Source organism: Natator depressus, chromosome 19, assembly GCF_965152275.1.
Source record: "Natator depressus isolate rNatDep1 chromosome 19, rNatDep2.hap1, whole genome shotgun sequence".
Lineage (NCBI taxonomy): Eukaryota > Metazoa > Chordata > Testudines > Cheloniidae > Natator > Natator depressus.
The window spans coordinates 16,550,615-16,570,655 of record NC_134252.1 but is presented as its reverse complement, the minus strand read 5'-3'; positions in this window follow the sequence as shown (position 1 = coordinate 16,570,655).

The following is a 20,041-nucleotide window of genomic DNA, read 5'->3' as shown; positions in this document are numbered from 1 at the left end:
GCGAGGAGGACATCTAGTCCTTCCCTCTGTGCTGAGGCAGGAGCAAATATACCTAGACGGTCCTTGACAGGTGTATGTCTAACCTGTTCTTCAAAACCTCCAGTGATGGTGATTCCACAATCCCCCTAGGTAATCTGTTTCAGTGCTTAACTATCCTTGTCGTTAGAAAGCTTTCCTTTCTATCTAATCTAAATCTCCCTTGCTGCAAACTAAGCTGATTACTTGTTGTCCTGCTCTTGGGGGACATAGAGAACAATTTGATCACTGACCCCTTAATAACAGCCCTTAACAGATGTTGAGCCTGTTGCATTATCCCCCTTCAGTCTTCTCTTCTCACTACTGGACATGTCCAGTTCTTTCAGCCTTTCCTCATAGGTCATGTTTTCCAAACCTCTTATCATTTTTGTACCTCTCCCCTGAACTCTGTCCCTTTGTACATTTATATATGTACACATTCATACAGCCCCCAAGGTATGCCAGATGCTTTGCAGGCAGATTCATGAACAGGTTTCTGCCCTGAAGCGTTTAGAATCTCCGATCAGACAAAATGTCAGAATAATAACACCACAGATCGTGCCAGAGATTGTCAAATCGCCGAGGCGCTTTGCTATCACTATTGATTTGGTGTGGAAGGAGCTCAGATGGTACCTTGATGAACAACAATAAAAAACACAGCCATTAAGATAAAATAGTACAACAGGCTTAGCAGGTAGAAGGGGTGGGTGTACTGGGAGGAAGGACAAGTCACTCAGTGAGAACTTGAGAAAACAAAGATATGCACTTAAATTACAGGGCTGCAGCTTTAGGTCAAATAGAAAGAAACACAGCCCCTTGCAGCGGGGAGTCAAGCTGCAGCATTTATGTGCACAGCAGATCATTGAGTTGACTACTGTGGCTTATTTAAAAGAGCTGGAGAACACTGTGGGCACTTCCTATTAATAATATTTGCAGACAGGGAAGCTAAGATAAATGGTAACTGAATGGGGGGATTTAATCTCCCATTCTGGGACTAAGATAGTCATGGGGAGGGTCAGGAAAGAATCACTGCCTTCCTTGGCATGGCTGGACATGTATCTTAAAGAGCTATACCTTCTGCTGGAGCCCGAAGTACTGGTCAGTGCCAGAGGTGGGGTAGTGGACTACGGAGACTCATGATCAGTCTGTGGCACAGGGGCCCAGCTGCAGGCATAGCACTCAGAGCAAAGCAAGCAGCTTGACTTAGGGAGCCTCCTCAGCATGCAGACACCTGTCTAATGAGCAGCTGTTTAAAATCCATCCCGATGCTCCTCATTACGATGCACTGTCAGTGAGCAAGGCTGAGGGGGATTAAGTGGAGCAATCAAATGAGGTCAGGCTTCATGGGCACCACTGCCACACAAGCACACAGGGGAAGGGAGAGCCGGAGGAGACCTCCTGCCTTCTTGTTCCAACCTGCTTGGAGCTAAATATAGACAGATCTGACAAGCCTGCAGCCGCTTCCCTTGATGGCAGCTGTGCCTCGGTGATCCCCACCACACCCTGCACACAAACAAGGAGTGTGGCCTGCTGGGGGCAGCTGTGAAGTGCCAGCTCCAGCCAGTTCATGGCCAAGGGCCAAATCCTGCCAGGAGGATCCCCTGGCAGCAGAACAGGTGTGGTGCTGCTGGGCCAGGTGCGGGGGGTACCCTATAATGGGGTATACTGGCCCTTTATGTGGGAAGACTCCAGGGCCATACGGCCCTTTTCCAGGGACTGAATGTTAAAGACAGACCAGGGCAATACAGGAGCCTGCTGCTCTGGGGAGGAGTGGGGCCAGACACACATGAGTGTGCACTCTCTGTCTCCTTCTCTCAACCAGAAAGACTCCTGGGAAATATGGGGTTGATGAGATTTGTAGGCCTCCACAGCAAGGCATGCCGGGAAGGCCGGCTGCACATAGTCTCTTAAATAGTGGAGGTGCTGGTCGTCTCTCCTGGAGACAGGGAGAACTCTCTGGGGACAGCCTGGACCCCTGGGGAGGGCCTGTTTGTTTTGAACCTTGCCATGTGTTTGGCCCTGGGCAGAGAATGGGTTCTGGGGCGGGGGAGCCACCAGGGAGGGGTGTATTGTTTGTTCTGCAGAAGAATTTGACAGGTGTGGCCTTTGGCAAACACTGCCTGTTAGTGTCCCCCTGTTCAGCAGGAAGCTCAGCGCCTGGTCCCTGCAGGTGGCAACTGGAGGCTCTGACGTTAGGTGTGACCTCCACCAGCACACATGGGGCACGTTAGGTCTGTGGGGGGTACTAGGCTCAGAAGCGCTCCAGCTGCTTCACAGCTGCCAGGGGAGGATTTCTTCCCATCAGGTGTTGCAGCTGAGCTGAGGCTTTGCCTCTAAATCCATTAGAGTAAAAAGCTTCAGTTAATGGTTAATTAAAAAAAAATGCAGCCGAAAGTAAACAAGTGTGATTTAATGTTCCAAAAGTCTGGTTTCCCCAGAGGGTGTGGTAGGTGGCAGGGCGAGGGCAAACATCCAAAGCTTCTTTTCAGATGATTAGTCCCAGTTAGCTCCCGGGCCTCAGAAGCAGCCCAGTGACTCTGAAATTCCACCAGCTCCATCTTATATTTTTTTAAACTTTCTCAATTCCAACCTTTTTTTGGACTTTTACAAGTGTTACTGGTGAGTGGCTTTGCTCAGTCCTGCTCAGGACAGAGCTCTGCAGGAGTTCCTGGTTTCAGAAGGACTGGGAGTAGCTGCTGGAAGAGCTGATCTCAGTCAGGGCAATCTGGCTTCATTCTGGGGACTGTCTTCCATCCCAAATATTTGTAATGAAGGAATACTGCCTGTCTCTAGCAAGTCCCTCCTGAGTGTCCCTAATCACTTCAGAAATGTTAATAAATTAGGCTTGGAGGCAGGGAAGTATTTTACCCATTTTGCAGATAGGGACAAAGTGATTTATGCACGGCCATAGAAGAAGTCTATGGCAGAGCAGAGAATTGACCCTGTACTAGCACCCGTAGGGCTGAAAGGGACCTCAGGAGTTCACCTAGTCCAGTCCCTTGCACTGAGCCAAGTAACCCTAAACTATCCCTGACAGGTGTTTGCCTAACTGTTCTTAAAAACCACCAGTGACAAGGATTCCACAACCTGTCTTGAAAGCTGTGATCGGGAGCTGCTGCCAGTCCCAAGCATTACAAAATCATGAGGTTTTAAAAAATACACGTTGGGTTCTTTGTATTTGCCTGGTGTTTTCTGAGCCTTTAAGTAACCCTCGGGTTATGTTTTCTGTGTGACCAGGAGGGCCAGCAGTGCTTTAAGAAAAGGAACAAATATGGTGAGTCTCGAGATAGGATCATGAGAGCTGTTGACACTGCAAACTGAGATTGTCAACGGGATGGCAAGTTGGGACAGCAGTGTCGGAAGGAGCTGCAGAGGGGAAACCTCTGGCAGTGAAGGATTTACAAATGGGCTGGATGGGCTACTTCCAGGGCCCATGCAAGGCAACAGCACATATCTTGTGGGATCTCAGCTGGACCCAAAGTGCTTGATGTGGCTCTGTATCTGGATCCAAATCAAAACTGGCCTAAAGCTCAGTGTGTTTGAGTCCCGGGTTTTGGTTCTGTTTTGTCTGTAAAAAATAATAAATAGCAATTAACCCAACTTTTTTTCCTTTGAGTTCTGTTAGTTCTTAGTCTGTCTAAGACAAAAGGCCCATTGCTAGCTGGTAGCTAATTACTGATCCACTACAAACAACCATTTCAAAACTGAACTATGTAGCAAGATTTAGCAAGTCACTCGAATGCAGCCACAAATGGGCCCTTTGGTATAACTCATAGCAAGAATGATACATACAACTTTGAAACCTCCATCTACCCAACTGCACACCCATCCACCCAAAAATCTTCCAAAAATTGTAACAAACAAATCAACTCCCCTGAGCAGAGTTCTGACCCCTGTGATGCTTCCTGTGGTACCCAATGGTGTGGGGCACCTTGCTACCACCTGCCCTTAGCATGAGGATGCCTTGTCTGGGCCTGCCAGGGGTCAGATCCCTGATGCCCCCAGCCACAGGCCACACACACCTCTCCACCTACGCAGGCTCCACTGTCCCTCTGCAGGTTAGCAATAGCATGGTTCAACCTCCTAACCCTCCAAGCATCCCCCTGCAGTGTCCAGCCCCTTACCCACTGAACACTGATAGAATTACCAGACCCTCTGCTCCCAAGAAACAGTCGACTGCAGCTTCCCAGTCACACCTTACTCCACAGCTCAACTTAACACACAGCACTAAGATTTGTTTATAGTGAAAACAAGTGTAAGTTTATTTAACAAAGAGCAGAGATTCAAATGACAGCCAGCCAAAATATTGCCAAGAAAGGGTTACATATCAAATCGAATCACAACACACATTCTAGAGCCTAAACTTAGCTAATCGGACAATATTATATCATAAGAACAAAAACTCACCCCAAACCCTTCCAGCATCTTCCAGCCGGACTTGGTTGTTATCTTCCATTCATTAAGTGAGCCCACTGTCAGCTCACTTTCTAGGTGAAAAATATAATGTGTTTCCTGATTTATTGCATTCTCCTGATATACCAGACTAATTCTTTGATCATAGTCATAAACTGGACACCGTCCTGCTGCATGTTCCTTTCTGTAGATTTTGTGATTTCTTCTTGACTTTGCTATCTTGATTAGTTGGTGATTCTGTATGCAAATAGACTTCAATTGTAAGACACACAATACACAGTGGTCACCCAGGGAGACCTTGTCCAAACAGAATCTGTTGATCATCTTCTGGTGCCCTGACTTACAAACTTTAAGAACACAATGTGACGTTGCACTCTATATGATTTTATGAAAGTATGCTGATGAGTGTGAATATAATGTAACTAAAATATGCTTCATGCAAAAGGTCTCTTGTAAGGTATCGTTTCAAAGCTTATAATCTACTGAGTTTGGTCATCATATTTGTATAAATGTATCATTCTTGTATCTGAAACTAGAAATATGAAATATAACTCTGAGGGCCTATTGTAATTATGCAAAGTGTGGGCCATTAATGGTGGTTTGGAATCTTGATGGCTCCCATCAACAGGACAATTGACTGTGGATGGCTCTGCTTGCAGGCAGGCCTTCCTGTCAGTCAGGCTGGGAGGAATGAAGGCTTGGGGGTCTCATAGGCCATGTGATCATGTCACCTGAACTGGAATCTATCTTTAACCTGGTGCCTTCCATTGAGAAGGAGGGGTAGAGATCCAGAGAGACAAAGGATTCCCGCCTTGTGCCAAAGCCATATAAGGGCGTGGAACAAAACAAAGGAGGCAGCCATCATGAGAAATCCCCTAGCTACCACCTGAGCTGGAACCAGGGCTGTACCAGGGGAAAGGATTGTGCCCAGACTAGAAAGGTGTCTGGTCTGTGAAAGAAACTTATTGAAACATCTTTAAGGGTGAGATTTTACCTGTATTCAGTTTTTATTACTGTACTAGACTTAGACTTGAGTGTTTTATTTTATTTTGCTTGGTAATTCACTTTGTTCTGTCTGTTACTACTTGGAACCATTTAAATTCTACCTTCTGCATTTAATAAAATCACTTTTTACTTATTAATTAACCCAGAGTATGTATTAATACTTGGGGGAGCGGGGAGCAAACAGCTGTGCATACCTCTCTATCAGTGTTATAGAGGGCGAACAATTTATGAGTTTACCCTGTATAAGTTTTCATTCCAGCTGTGGTGCACCAGTCCCAAAATACCAACAAAGCATTCACCTACTATAGCTGCACTCACCCTAACTTAAAATTTTGTAACTTCCCGATAGAACTGAAATAGACATTCACAGAACAGGTATAATTTTGTATTCTACATTGCTCTTGGACATCTCCTCATGACCACATTAATCCTCTGATGACCTTTAGATTTATTTAGGGTTTGGACCCCATTGGGAGTTCGGCATCTGAGTGTTAAAGACAGGAACACTTCTGTAAGCTGCTTTCAGTTAAGCCTACAGCTGCTAGGGGATGTGGTTCAGACCTGGGTCTGGGTTTGCAGCAGGAAAGCAGGGGCAGAAGTAGTCTTGGCACATCAGGTGGCAGCCCCCAAGGGGGTTCCTGTGATCCAACCCATCACACACAAGTCTCAGTATATACACATAACTCCTAACCCTATATTCTGTACATACATGTTCAGTGATGTCTAATGTACATACATGTTCAATGATTGTGCTGATCAGTGTGAAATGAGCATTCTCTGGAGACCTTACATGACATTCTTTAGTGAGTAGGATGTAACTAGTGGACCCCTGTAAACCATATGCACCCCTGTGCCCTCTGCCATTTGGAACCAAGAGGTCCCTGGGTCACAACCCCAGAGAGATAGAAGTGTCAGCGGCTCCATGGAATCCACGAGTGACTTTGCTTTGCTATTGATTCCACTTGGAAGGTGCTCAGACACTACAATGAGTGCAGGATAAACCCCTCAGACAGCATCACAGGCTGCTCAAGTTGTCTCACTGAAATCCTTCCCCAGCTGTAGCATGTTTCTTCTCTCTAAGTCCATTTGTTTATATCCTCTCCTCAATTAAATTTTAAAATAGTTCTCTTTATGGAGGCAGGCAACAGGGAGGAATAGCTCAGAGCCTACCAACAGGATCAGATATGTTTGCAATTCTATGATATCAGGGGTGTTGTTGGCTACATTGCCTTTGTCTCCATTTCAGGAAATGATCATCTCGCAGATAAATGTGTAGAACTTCTAGAAGACTCACCCAGTGCTGTTAATGTACCTGTTCTCAAAGTGTTGTCCAGTAAGTCCTTGTGGAGAGTCTGTGGAGAACTGGTTGGTCACATGATGCTCAGTCCACCTCCTTGTTTTGAGTCCCTAAATTGCATCAAGGGAAACTAAGGGTATATTCGATGATTTCCTAATGCCACTTTGATGTGTCAGCCATAGCTGCATTTGCAATAGGGAGGCAATGGACAATGGGATTGTGAATGGACCTCCTTCTTTGTTTGCCAATTTCTTCCTGACTATTACTTCCCACATGAAGCAGAGGGTCACTAGGGAAAACAACTTTTGGGGCATCAGCCTAATGAAAAGCAACACCAACATAAGGTACAAATGGCAGCCTGTGCTTAGGTGAGGCCCAGGACTGGACTGGAAGTGGGAGAGCTGAAGATCAGGTGTGAGGAGCACTAGCAGAGCTGTGTGGAGAGTCTAGGTCTCGAATGTTGGTGGTAGAAGGTGATTGTCTGGTTTGAGGAGCATTGCAGAGCTGTGTGGAGGGATCAGAACTAGAAGATCAGAGAGGAGCTGCCGGTCAGGAGTGAGGTACATTACCAGAGCCAGCTGGAGGGCCCAGGTCTGGAATAATGGTGAGATGGCTCTGAAACGGGATGGAAGTGCATTGGCAGAGCTGTGCAAGGGCACCTGCTTGCCTGACTCCAGATTATCTGTCCCTTGCTTTAATAACCATTAAAATGTCCTCATAATCTTAATAAATAGCAAGCTTGGTATCAGTGAACTGTTCTAGTTGGCTGCATCTGCCCCTACATCAGCCTGTCCCATCTTGCCAGGGCTGCAGTTAAGTGTGTTTAAATTTGGCACATCAAAGCCTATTGGAATGGGAAAGTATTTTCCTCCGTCCTTATCTGCCTGTCGGTTCATTGTAGTTTTGCATCAACATTAATGAGGGTGCTGCTGGGCTGGCTCACCTTGAGATAATGACCTATTGCAAGGGTGAAGAGCAAATAATGTGCACAGTGAACATTTCCAAGGTACTGGAGCTGTAAGCGACAGCCCTCCTAGGGCAGCCTTTGCCCTAGTATATCTAAACTCACCAAACTGAGCATTGGACCAATAACACCCTGCATGTGTCACTAATCACAATGTCTGCACTCTGGTGCTGTGAGACTCTGGGCAGCCAACAGTGTGACGAGTTTAAGGTGCTTGGCTCCTGGATTTCCTTCTAGACATTCTCAGCTGAACAATCACCGCTCCACTGAATTCAGCCCCAGGTCTGTGTGGGACAGTGACACAGCTGAAGTGCAGAGCCAGAGCTACTTATCTGGGAGACAGCGAAGCACCAAGGGCCAGAATTTCAAGTGTGCATTACCCAGAACTTCCCGCTGGGAACAAAGAGCTCCACGCCCCCAGTGTCTGTCAGTCTGCTGAGGGTCTGTCCACACAGTGTTTAGGAGCCCGCGGCAGCGAGTCTCCCAGCCTGGGGCGATAGATGTGGGCTATCAGGGCTCGCGCTAGTGCTCGAAAAGGAGTTGTGCAGACAGCGCTTTGAAGCTGAGGCTCAGGCTGGACCTCGGGCTCGGAAGCCCACCCGCCTTCCGAGACTTCAAAGCCTGAGCTCCAGCCATAACCACAGAGCACTGTCTGCACAACTATTCTCAGAGGGCCAGCATGCACCCTGCTAGCCCACATCTGTGGCCCCAGGCTGGGAGGCTGGCTGCCACAGGCTCCCAAACACTGCATGGAGAGACCCTCAGGTTCTCACCTGGTTCCCACTGCCGTGTGCCTCACAGTCATTGATGCATCCCGTGTGCTGAGCTCTCTTCAGAAGCTGGCACCAGCTGCGGGTGCTGAGCCCCTCTGACAATTCTGGCCAACCAAACTAGGCGCGAGATGGCTTGGTATTAAAATCCAAGTTCCGATTCACTTCTACCACCGAAGCGATTGCGTCCCTGGCCTCCCCTGATCCCAAGGAGACCAGCCCCCTTGCAGCCCCTCCCATGGAGGAGAACTCCTCAAGAGATGTGTGTGTCTCTCAGGCCTTACCTCCATGGAGAGTTCCTCCGGCCTAAGGCAAGCTGTGAATTTTTGCTGCCATAGTTATGCTGGGATAACACTCTCCTGCAGCTTAAAAGTGTCCATTTCCCATTTTATTAACTGCATAAAGTCATTTACATTCCATACTTGAAATGAATGAATTCAACTGAAAAAGACCATGTTAGTTCCCTGTGGACAAGCCCTGGGAGTTGCTTCTTGTGGGTGATAAGGGATTAGAAGGAGGAGGCCTGATCCAAGCTCATGCAACTCATGGGTCATTCCCTTGATTTCAGTGGGTTGTTCATGAACAGGGTCTGGGAGAGTGTCCAGGGAGGCAGTCTGCAGGGAAAATATACTGGTTGAATTTCCTGTAGAATGTTGGGTGAAGATTCAGGCCTCATCAGATCTGATTTTATTCCAAATGGTTTGCCCGTTCTCCATTTCAGCCACAGCAGTGCTCACTTGGGACGGGGCCTTCTGTTAGCAGCAGACAACCCCTCCCAGCCTCTGGGAAACTTGACGGCACCTCTGCAGAAGTGCTAGCATTAGCTCCTCGTTCTAGTGTTTTCCTTTCAGGACACTGCGGGGTAAGGTCTCATGCAAATAGATTTGCAGGTGAAACACTAAAAATGGCTGGTGAATGATACATGCAGAACGTATTTCATGACATGGATTGTTGTGTAATCCAAAGTCCATGTCATAGGTAAGAGCTCTCCCAGCCCCAGGACTCACTGCACTGCAGGCAGCTACTGACAAATGGAGAAGCGGTAGGAAGCGATATTGCAGACCCTGTGTTTGATTAGTTTGTTGGGTCTTTACTCATCTAACGGCAGGGATGTGATAGAAGCTGCATTGGAGGCAGCTCAACAGAAAGTGTAGATACCCTGGGTGAGAGGGTGGGTTACAGACCCACTGAAAGCCAAGGATTGAGTGTGTTCATGTGAGATACAGGAGATTAATTCCCCAGGACTTCTGGTGATTTCCCAGGTAATTACAACCTCTCATATATTCAGAGGTCACCATGCCCTCCAATCTCAATGAAGAGTGAAGGGTCAATAGTGCCTTTAACTGATGCTTGGCCATTTAAGGAAAATTCCAGACGTGCTCAGCCTAGGATGTCCGTCTGTCTGTAGACAGGCCTTGTTGCAGACTCTGATTTCACTGGCATTACGACAGGGGTAAATTTAGTCCATAGTTCCTGAGGTCAGAATGAGTGATATGTGAAAGTAAAGACCAGATCCTCAGCTGATAAAAATTAGCATAGTTCCCTCTGACCCAGGGTTTCCAATGAAAACTGTCACTTCAGAGTGCACTGCAAATAGCCACTGTCTCGCTAAGGTATCATCAGTGTACCACAGTAGTGCATGAGAGCAATGAACTTCGCAGAGCGGAAGGATGGCCCCGTGTTTAAAGCACTAGCCTGGGACTTGGGAAACCCAGCTTTGAGTCCCTACTTTGCAAAAAACTTCTTCTGTGATGATGGGCAAGTCACTTAGTGTCTCTGTGTCTCCATTTGCCACTTGTGTTATGAGGAGAAGAGTACTGCCTGGCCTCACGTGGGTGTGACAATAAATACATCAAAAATTGTGAGATGCACCAATATGATGGTAATTGGGTCTGTATAATGTGCTAGAAAATGTAAACCAGTTTCCATTCTGCTGTAACATTACTTAGACCATCATAAGGACATCTGAGCCTAATTCTCCTCCGTTGTGTTAATTTTGATAGAATAAATGGGTCCAGAGAGCCACAGGCATTAACACGACCCTGTCATTGTACAATATTAATCAGCCTTGGGGTTTGGACTACAGAGACCTTGGCCTGCTTAGTCCTATGGAAAACATACTAGACAATTTCTGCCAACGTTGGAAATTTATTGATCAGGATACACAAGAGAAAAGGAATCAGAACAGGACACCTTAGAATTCAAATTGAGTGGTTATACAGAACAAACTTAATCAAAACCTACCAAAGTCCTTGTCAGCGATAGGATATCAGTTAGAGTCTCTTATTTTGTCAGACAACCTTTCTTGCTGGGGAGGAAAGGGTTAGCTCTGCACCAGTGTAAATAAGGAGAATCTCCAAGAGCATTACACTGGTGTTAATGTGGTGCAGATGAAAAGAGCATCAGGCCAATGCATTTTGCATGGATAGTAAACAGAAAGGTCGCTAATGCACAGACTCCCTCAGAAGGGTAAAGCTGCAGCCATCATGGCTAAGGACATCTTAGGTGCCGGGCAGGGTGGTGGCAGGGAGGAGCTATACTTCTGAGCCCCCTCACTGGCCTCTGAGAGCTGCAAAGTATCTGGCCAACGATGTGATGCCTCCTCTGCCTTTGACAAGCCAAAGTTCTGCCGAGGCTCCTGGCAGTGGCACTGCTGCCAGAAAGGAGAGAGAGCAGCATGTGCCCAAATGTGGAGTAAAGATCCTAACTTTCGACACCCTCATTTGAAACTGTGCCTCAGTTTACCCACTACCCAGGGTGTCTTGGAAGCACTGGAGATCTTTGCATGAAACATGTTGTAGAAGTACAATTAGAATGATTTGTATGACGGTAGTGCCTAGACCAGGGTACCGTTGTGATAGGTGCTGTGCAAACCGTGTGGTCTGATGAGTCTTATATGCCAGGGTTAAAACAGCTCTTCTGTTCAAAGAGCCCAATACGGGTATCTGCTATTTCTGAAAATGTGGCTGTGGTCCCAAAACAAACCTCCATCCAGCGAATAGACCAACAGGCAGACGAGGAGCTGTGGCTTCTGCTTCTTCTGGACATTTTGTTACCTCACCCTCTCACATGGCTCCATTTCCCTAGTTTGTCCTCCGGTTGTGTCCCGTCTGCTATGTGAGCACTCTGGGGCAGGGCCTGTCTCTTTGGACCAGGTCTTTACAGTGCCGAGTGAGGTGCTACTGTAATATACATGCTGTGAATTCTTTGCGTCCCTTGGTGTCACAAGGCTCTCAATCTATTGTTCCAAATATTTCAGGCTGATGACACAAACAGCAGGGAGCATTACTGCTGCTTTTATGGAAGTGAAAGAATGCTGGAGGTGGTGGGGTGTGGGAGGGACGGGGAAATTGGCCTTCTCCTTTTCCAGTAAGCGGTGCACAGGGAATGCGGTGTACTGAAAAGAATGGCAGAATGCTTGTACACCCTGTTTCCCAGGAAGGACTCCCTTGCTCTTCTGCTGTGCTGCTCTGGCAAATCTCGGTTCAGCGAAGCGCAGCAGAACTCCAGGCACCGTGGGGGACTCGCCTCCAGCCATGCACAGTGCATTCCAAGGCACAGCCAGCTCCCAGGGGCTCGACGCTTCACTCGTTTACACCAGCCTGGCTCTCTTGGTACCAGAGGAGCTATTCTGGATTTACACCAGTAGAGGTGAAAGGAGAGTCAGACCCAGGTTGTAGCTATTGCTGGGGACATTCATTGCAGCTCCTGAAAGAGAAGACAGGTGGCTCTTCTAGGGGGCCAGCCTCTTGGTGGTGTAAAGCCCACCTGTCCGAGTGTTAGGTGTGCATTGCGTGTGGGTCCCCTGCCACACTGGAAGCCCACAGTGGGCTGGTGCAGCCTCCATAAATGCGTATGCCGGCCAGGTCAGGGAAATGGCCTGGGAAGCCTAGGGACATGTTCATACGGCGCATTCCCAGGGTCTTCCCATCAGGGACCAAGAGCAGCCCTAAACGTTCTGCTGGCTATGGTGGAAAATGTTTTTGATGCCCCCCTCCCAGCAGCTGAGAAAATAAAAAGTCGAGTGGGACATCAGTTCAGTGCCCCCAGGAAGCTGGCACCCAGGGTGACTGCATGCCCTTGCTCACCCGTCCCAAGAACCGGCCCAGAGTGGGGCTGCGACAGAGTCCTGTCTGCAGCATAATGCTGGCTACCCTGGGTGGAAACACTGAGACAGGACAGTTCTGCCAACAGCACCTGCCCTCTTCTGGGTGGGACTCCCCAGTGGGTGCAGCAGCTGCCGCTGGCATGGGGGTGTGTGTGGCAGAAAGCTGAGCATTCGCTAGCAATCCACAGGGAGGGCCCAGGCTGGACACAGCCTGGCATGCAGCCCTAGTGGTTTGGGCTGAGGATACAGAGCCACAACCTCTAACTAGGCCTCAAACTCCTGTTTGGTGTGCAGAACGGATCTCATGGAGGGGGGCTGTTGTGGGGGCGTTTACATGGTGGGTGGTGGCTGCAGGTGACTGTCATTGGCTCGCCATGGTGGGGAGGTAGGGAACTCGCAGGAGGGAATGATATGGTGTAAAGTGGGGCAAGTCCCTTCTTCACTGGCTGCTTACCTAAGGAGCTTCACAGAGTCTAGGAGTGGGGATGGGGGTGGTAGTATGGGGCAGGGGGAGCAGCCAAGGGGGCACCCCTGCACCTCAGCAGGCCCCCTGAGGGCCGAAGAACAGGAGACTGCCCCTGGAGAAGCAGGAGTGGGGAACCTGAAGCCCTGGGCCCTGGACTCCCTCATGCAGCCAGAGGCCTGGGGTTAGCAGGGCTTTTGGTACAGAAATGACAGGATTGGCAGGAGTTGCGTGGAGTATCATGGGCTGGGAAGAGCGTCCTGGATACCTCCTCGTGTGTCTCTATCTAAGCACCAGCCTGGCTGTAGCTGGGGGTGGGGTGGGGTGTTCAACCGCCCGGGACGGATTCCATAGTCAACAATAGAACAGCACCTTTATCTGTATCAGTGACACCAGGAGTCAGCCCAGGGAGAGACGCCCAGTAGGGGTTTCCTGCTCCTCCACCCCGAATCCTGTCATGCCTGGATTAATTTGTAACACTCAGGTGAAGAGGGAATGGCATCTGTGGGCAGCTGGGGTCTCCTGAAGGGGGAGCTGGGCGGCAGCGGCAGGGGCCAGGGGGCCTGGTGGGGGCAGGGACTGGGCAAGGAGATGCATGGCGGGGTCGGGGGGGGTGAAGAGGGCCACAGAAGCTGGGGGGGCTGCTGCCTTTGGTCACAGTGGCAGCGGCTTGCCAGCCACCAGGGGGTGGGGAAGCGAGCTGGGGCAGGGAGCTGCACAGAGAGCCCAGGAGAACCAGCCGTGCACTAAGAAAATGTTGTCAGGCCCTGGGAGCCCTGAGGTCTCCAAAGACCAAGGGCAACATTGTCAGTGGGCTTTGGGGCCAGGCATTCAAGAGCTCAGCACCCACCGCGCACCTGATGTGCCGAGCCCTTTTGGACACGTGTCGCTAATGAGTCCAGCCCGTGGGTAGGAGATGCTCACCAATGCAGGGCCTGTGGGTGCACAAATCCAGCCTGCTCGTTCCCACTGGGAGGCCTACAGGAAAGCCTGTACAGTTGGCAAGCTGGGGCTGGAGGACGGGCACTGATGAGGCCATGCAAATTGCCAGTCCTGCTTCTCTGCCTCGCTCCACAAGGTTTGATGTTCCAGGGCTCATTTGCTTAATGAAATCCTGCCGAGGCCTCTGCGTTCCACTTCATTAGGTCCCTGCTTTAGTGCTGAGGTGGTGAGCCTCTCCCGCTGGGCCTAACGGCCTGTCGTGCTGCATGATCACCTGGGAGGGGCCTGGGAATAGGCAGGTCACAGGCAGTGATTGCATGGCAGCGTCTGACTGTATTCATCCCTCTCCCATTCTTTGGCAATGTGTCATTTGTGCGCAATGTCATTGTGTGCAATGTTTTGCTGCTGATTATTACATGGTTTTGTTTTTTGTTTTTTAAATTCCAGCCACCAGACACCTGTCCCTTTTCAAGAAGCTTCACTCTGCTAGGACAGCTGGGGAGAAGAGAAGCAAAAAGGGGGCATCCTTTGGGAGAAGATGGCTTCATGGCCAAACGAAGGAACCTGAGCTCTGATGTCTGAGGCAAGCTTCAGTGTTGATAAATGGAAAGGAATACACACTGGAAAACATGATCCAGACTATACCGACAAAACAATGGGGTCTGAAGTAGCTGTTACCACTTAAGAAAAAGACCTTGGAGTTATTGTGGAGAGTTCTCTGTAAACATCTGCTCAAAGTGCAGCATCAGTCAAAATCACTAACAGAATTTTAGAAACCATTAGGAAAGGGATAGAGATAATAGACAGAAAATATCATATTTCCTCTATATAAATCCACAGTACACCCACACGTTGAATACTGCATGCAGATCTGGTCACCCCATCTCAAAAAAGATATATTGGAATTGGAAAGGTACAGATCAGGGCAACAAAAAGATGCTTAGAGGTCTGGAACAGCTTCTGTATGAGGAAAGATTAAAAAGACTGGGACTTTTCAGCTTGGAAAAAATTTTGGATTTTGGAGGCCAAAACTAAAATAGGGTTCAAAAAAGAGCCAGATAAGTTCCTGGAGGATAGGTCCATCAGTGGCTATTAGCCAAGATGGTCAGGGATGTAACTGCATACTCTGAGTGTTGCTAGCATCTGTTTGCCAGAAGCTGGGAGTGAACGACAGGGGTTGGATCAGTTGATAATTGCCTGTTTTGTTCATTCCCTCTGAAGCATCTGGCATTGGCCACTGTCGGAAGACAGGATATTGGGCTAGATGGACCATTGGTCTGGCCCGGTATAGCCGATCTTATGTTCTTAAGTTCATATGGGAGGTCACTATGGCTTTGCCCCTTTGTCCTGGTCCTGCTGCTCCTTGGGGTGGCAGCACACTACAGAGTTAAGATCAATGGGGCAGTTCACCTACCTCTTGGAGTTATTGTTTCAGGATGACTGCAGACTCAGGAAGACTACAAGTCACATTCAGGGCATGTTACTTAGATTGTAAGATCTTTGGGGCAGGGGCCGTCATTTTGCTCTGTGTTTACACAGTGCTTAGCACAGGGGGGCCCTGGTCTGTGACCAGGCTCCAAGGTGCTACTGCAATACAATACTAATACTAATAAGAATGTTTACCGGTTTTCCTTTGTATCCAGGAGGCTGGAAAGATCCCTTTTTGTAATGCAAGCTAAGATTCTGATCCCATCACGTGACTCCAGGAGCTTGAGCTTTATGGATGGGCCTAGGCCCTACACAGCCTGGGAACCCTGGTCCTGGCTCTTGCGCATTGTCAGGGCTGCCTCAGGGCCTGCATCCCAGGTTTTCATAACCATTTCTCCCCGTAACGAGGGGCACGGGTGGGGATACTGGGGCACTGGAGTGTCGAAGGGAATTGCTTGTGTGACTTGTGGTTAACCAATGGGGTAAAACCAGAGTCCTCTCTGTTTGGCTGCTTTGGTTTGCAATGGAACCCCAGAAGTAGCACTCCCTTTCGAGGCTTAGCTTGATCTTTTCCCAGCTCTGGTCAACAGCCTGTCTTGGTGCAGTGGGTCGAACTGTATGTTATGAGGAATGGGTTGTAACGCACAGGGTGGCATGAGGCAGGTTCCCTTCTGCTCACTCCCTCCCAGGGCGGGTTATTAGGTGCTGACAGGAGCAACAGGAGCAGGCCTAGCTGAATTCCCTTTGCATTGAATCATAGAATATCAGGGTTGGAAGGGACCTCAGGAGGTCATCTAGTCCAACCCCTGCTCAAAGCAGGACCAATCCCCAAATTTTGCCCCAGATCCCTAAATGACCCCCTCAAGGATTGAACTCACAACCCTGGGTTTAGCAGGCCAATGCTCAAACCACTGAGCTATCCCTCCCCCATCCACTTCCCTTCATACTCAGGAGCATGGGGGGAGTTATTCAGGGCACCTGTCACTTGAGGGTGGGGGTAGGGATGCCCACTCTGGTTGAGTGTATTCCAGGACAGAGGTTTTGTCACATGACATAATAATTAAATAAAGATTAATCTTCGATTCCTGGAGACTCCAGGACAATCTGGAAGGGTTGGCAACCCGACAATGTGTGCATGGGAGGGTGAGAACAAAGACTGCCCACTTTTCCCTCACCTCAGAGAAGCACCCCCTCCTGCTCCTTCCTACCACCGGTGGGTTTGACTGCATGGGGTGCGGGGGGGAGAGCAAGGTCTTTGTATGTGACAGATCTGGTGTGCGGAAGAGGCCACTGAGGCACATACGCACTGAGCCTGAGCCTGTAGCTGGTTTAACCAGCTGACCAGGACAGTGGCTCCTCCAGAGCCCATGGGGTCTTACGGAATCTGGGACAAAAGATTGTTGTATCCTTTGCCTGGGTTTAGAAGTACGCTACATTAATCAAAGGAGACTGAATTGTAGGGAAGAATCCTGCACTGGCCAGCGATGCAGTGATTTAAATGATCAAGTTGTTCTCTCCATCTCTAACATTCCCGAGTCTGGGTAACAGATCAGATCTGTGTCTAAGAAATTATCTAATCAGAGTGATTAAACTGAGCAGATCTGGGGTGAGTCCACTTGGAATGAGAGAACTCATGAGGAAAACTAGAATACAGCAGGAAGTGATGCTGCTCTGTCGGTAGGGAGTGTTCTTTCCTCTGAATCAATGTAACATGTCCTGATGGGGTCCAGAGGGACCGAGACAAATCGGAGGACTGGGCCAAAAGAAATCGGATGAGGTTCAACAAGGACAAGTGCAGAGTCCTGCACTTAGGACGGAAGAATCCCATGCACCGCTACAGGCTGGGGACCGACTGGCTAAGCGGCAGTTCTGCAGAAAAGGACCTGGGGATTACAGTGGATGAGAAGCTGGATAGGAGTCAGCAGTGTGCCCTTGTCGCCAAGAAGGCCAATGGCGTATTGGGCTGTATTAGTAGGAGCATTGCCAGCAGATTGAGGGACGTGATTATTCCCCTCTATTCGGCACTGGTGAGGCCACATCTGGAGTACTGCGTCCAGTTTTGGACCCCCCACTACAGAAAGAATATGGACAAATTGGAGAGAGTCCAGTGGAGGGCAACGAAAATGATCAGGGGGCTGGGGCACATGACTTACGAGGAGAGGCTGAGGGAACTGGGGTCATTTAGTCCACAGAAGAGAAGAGTGAGGGGGGATTTGATAGCTGCTTTCAACTACCTGAAGTGGGGTTCTAATGAGGATGGAGCTCGGCTGTTCTCAGTGGTGGCAGATGACAGAACAAGGAGTAATGGTCTCAAGTTACAGTGGGGGAGGTCTAGGTTGGATATTAGGAACACAATTTCACTAGGAGGGTGGTGAAACACTGGAATGGGTTACCTAGGGAGGTGGTGGAATCTCCATCCTGAGAGGTTTTTAAGGCCCACCTTGACAAAGCCCTGGCTGGGATGATTTAGTTGGGGTTGGTCCTGTTTTGAGCAGGGGGTTGGACTAGATGACCTCTGGAGGTCTCTTCCAACCCTTATCTTCTGTGATTCTATGTTTCTATGACATTGTGTTAGGAGACACTGTGCTGCTGTAGGTTGCCTCAGACAAGACATAAAACCAAGGTTCTGACCCTTGTGGCCAATAATGCCAAAACATGTGACTATTTAGAGAAGTACAGTGTGATTTCACAGCAGTTCAGAACAGTCACTGAAGGCTCCAGTGGGCATGCAGCCAGGCACAGTGTAGTACAGGAAATAGAATTTGTTCAGGACATTGGGGGCCACACCCAGACATTTGCAAAATTGGCCACAATTTTCAAACTTGTGTGCCTGAAGTTAGGTATCTAAATCCATATTTGGACACCTAAATCAAAATGGCCTGATTTATTAGTGGGACTGAGCCCTGGCAGGCCCTATTAACTTCTGTGGGCATTGTGGCTGTTCAGATACCAAAGAAGATACCAAAGAAAGTGACTGTAGTAACTGGCATGATATCACACTTTTATCTGTGCCAAGCAAGGTATTGTGTATGATCATAGTCCAGCATATATCAGAGGCAGTTGATAGGGTTCTCAGAAAAGAGCAAGCCAGTTTTTGGAAAGGGCGTGGATGCACAAACGAGATCTTCTCTCTACGAAACGTAATAGAACAATGCTTAGAATGGCAACGGCAACTCTACATAAACTTCATAGACTTTGAGAAGGCTTTTGATAGCATTCACAGGACCAGCATATGGTGCATTCTGCAGGCATATGGAATCCCTCTCCGTATAATCAACATCATCAAAAACTTCTATTCCAACTTTACATGCAGTGTTGACCACAGTGCGCTCAGTTTTGAAGTCAGAACAGGGATATGTCAGGGATGTATCATGTCTGCAATCCTGGGTAATGTGGTATACAACAGACAACATGTCAAGAGGCATTAAATCAGTGTAACACTATTGAGTTCTGGCCTTTACACTAGTTATGGTTATGTTTCATTTTTCAAAGAGATATCTTTGTGTTGCAAATATTAACCATACAGCACGTGACAGATTTGTCACATATGGTTTAGAGAATTTCTGCCCTAGATACAATTTTGGCATGATCTAGCCTTTAATGAAAGCACAAAATGTATTGAATATAAATTCACCAAGTGCTTTAAAAAAAAGAAGAAGACTACAGAAGGAAAAAAGACTAAACCTAAGTGAGAACATGATTACAATGACGTGTTTCCTGTTGCGAGCAAAGAGACCTGTTATGGGGATAAATGTAACCAGTCAACTTGGGTTCCAGACTAATGAGAGTTCCAGAAACATATATTCTGTGTACTATGGGGTCCCCATTGATAGCATTACTCTGCTCAGCCATCTAAGCACTGGTCCATTGTCAGGGCTCTGCTGGGGCTTGATTTTCTTCTTATGGAAGTGATGTAAGCATCTGAGGACTCCGTCTCCAACTCAGCTTCACATTGGGGAGAAGAATGGAAAGGTCCCTTCAGGACAGTAGTGGATCCAACAAAGAAGAAGGCCATTTGTCTGGGATTTCATCTTGTGCCTAAATACAAAAACAAAGAGGGGGTGAGGAGAACTCAAGGATTGGTCCTGCAGAAGACAGGTGTGCAATGTTGCCTATAAGTAAGCCCCTTTGTTTTCAGTTTAAACTGATTTTTACCAAAAAATTCCTGGGTTTTACAAAAAGTATTATTAAGTTTTTCCAATTTTCACCCCACTTTTGTATCATTCAAAAATATAAATAATAAGCTGTCCTGTTTTATTAAGAAAATACAATTCATCGCATGAGATAGATGTATTACGATAATACATTAGACTGTGTGTATATGCTAAGCTGCCTGTTGAGGTAAGGCTCTGTATTAATCTAGAAGATACACACAATAAACAAACAGGCACACGTGCAAGCTCTGAACGTACTGATGACTCTCATGCCCACAATGTACACATTTCAAGCTGTTAGCAGATGACAGTGTAAAGATCTGACACACTAAAATGGGAAGAAAACAAAAATCTGTATCAGCATATGTTTCAGATCGCAAGGAAATATTTGAAAGTTTAAAAAAAAAAAAAACAGGAGAAAAGGATGAAGTTGAGTGTATGCGCTGCAAATGGTGTGGCCCAGTTATTAAATGTAAACATTT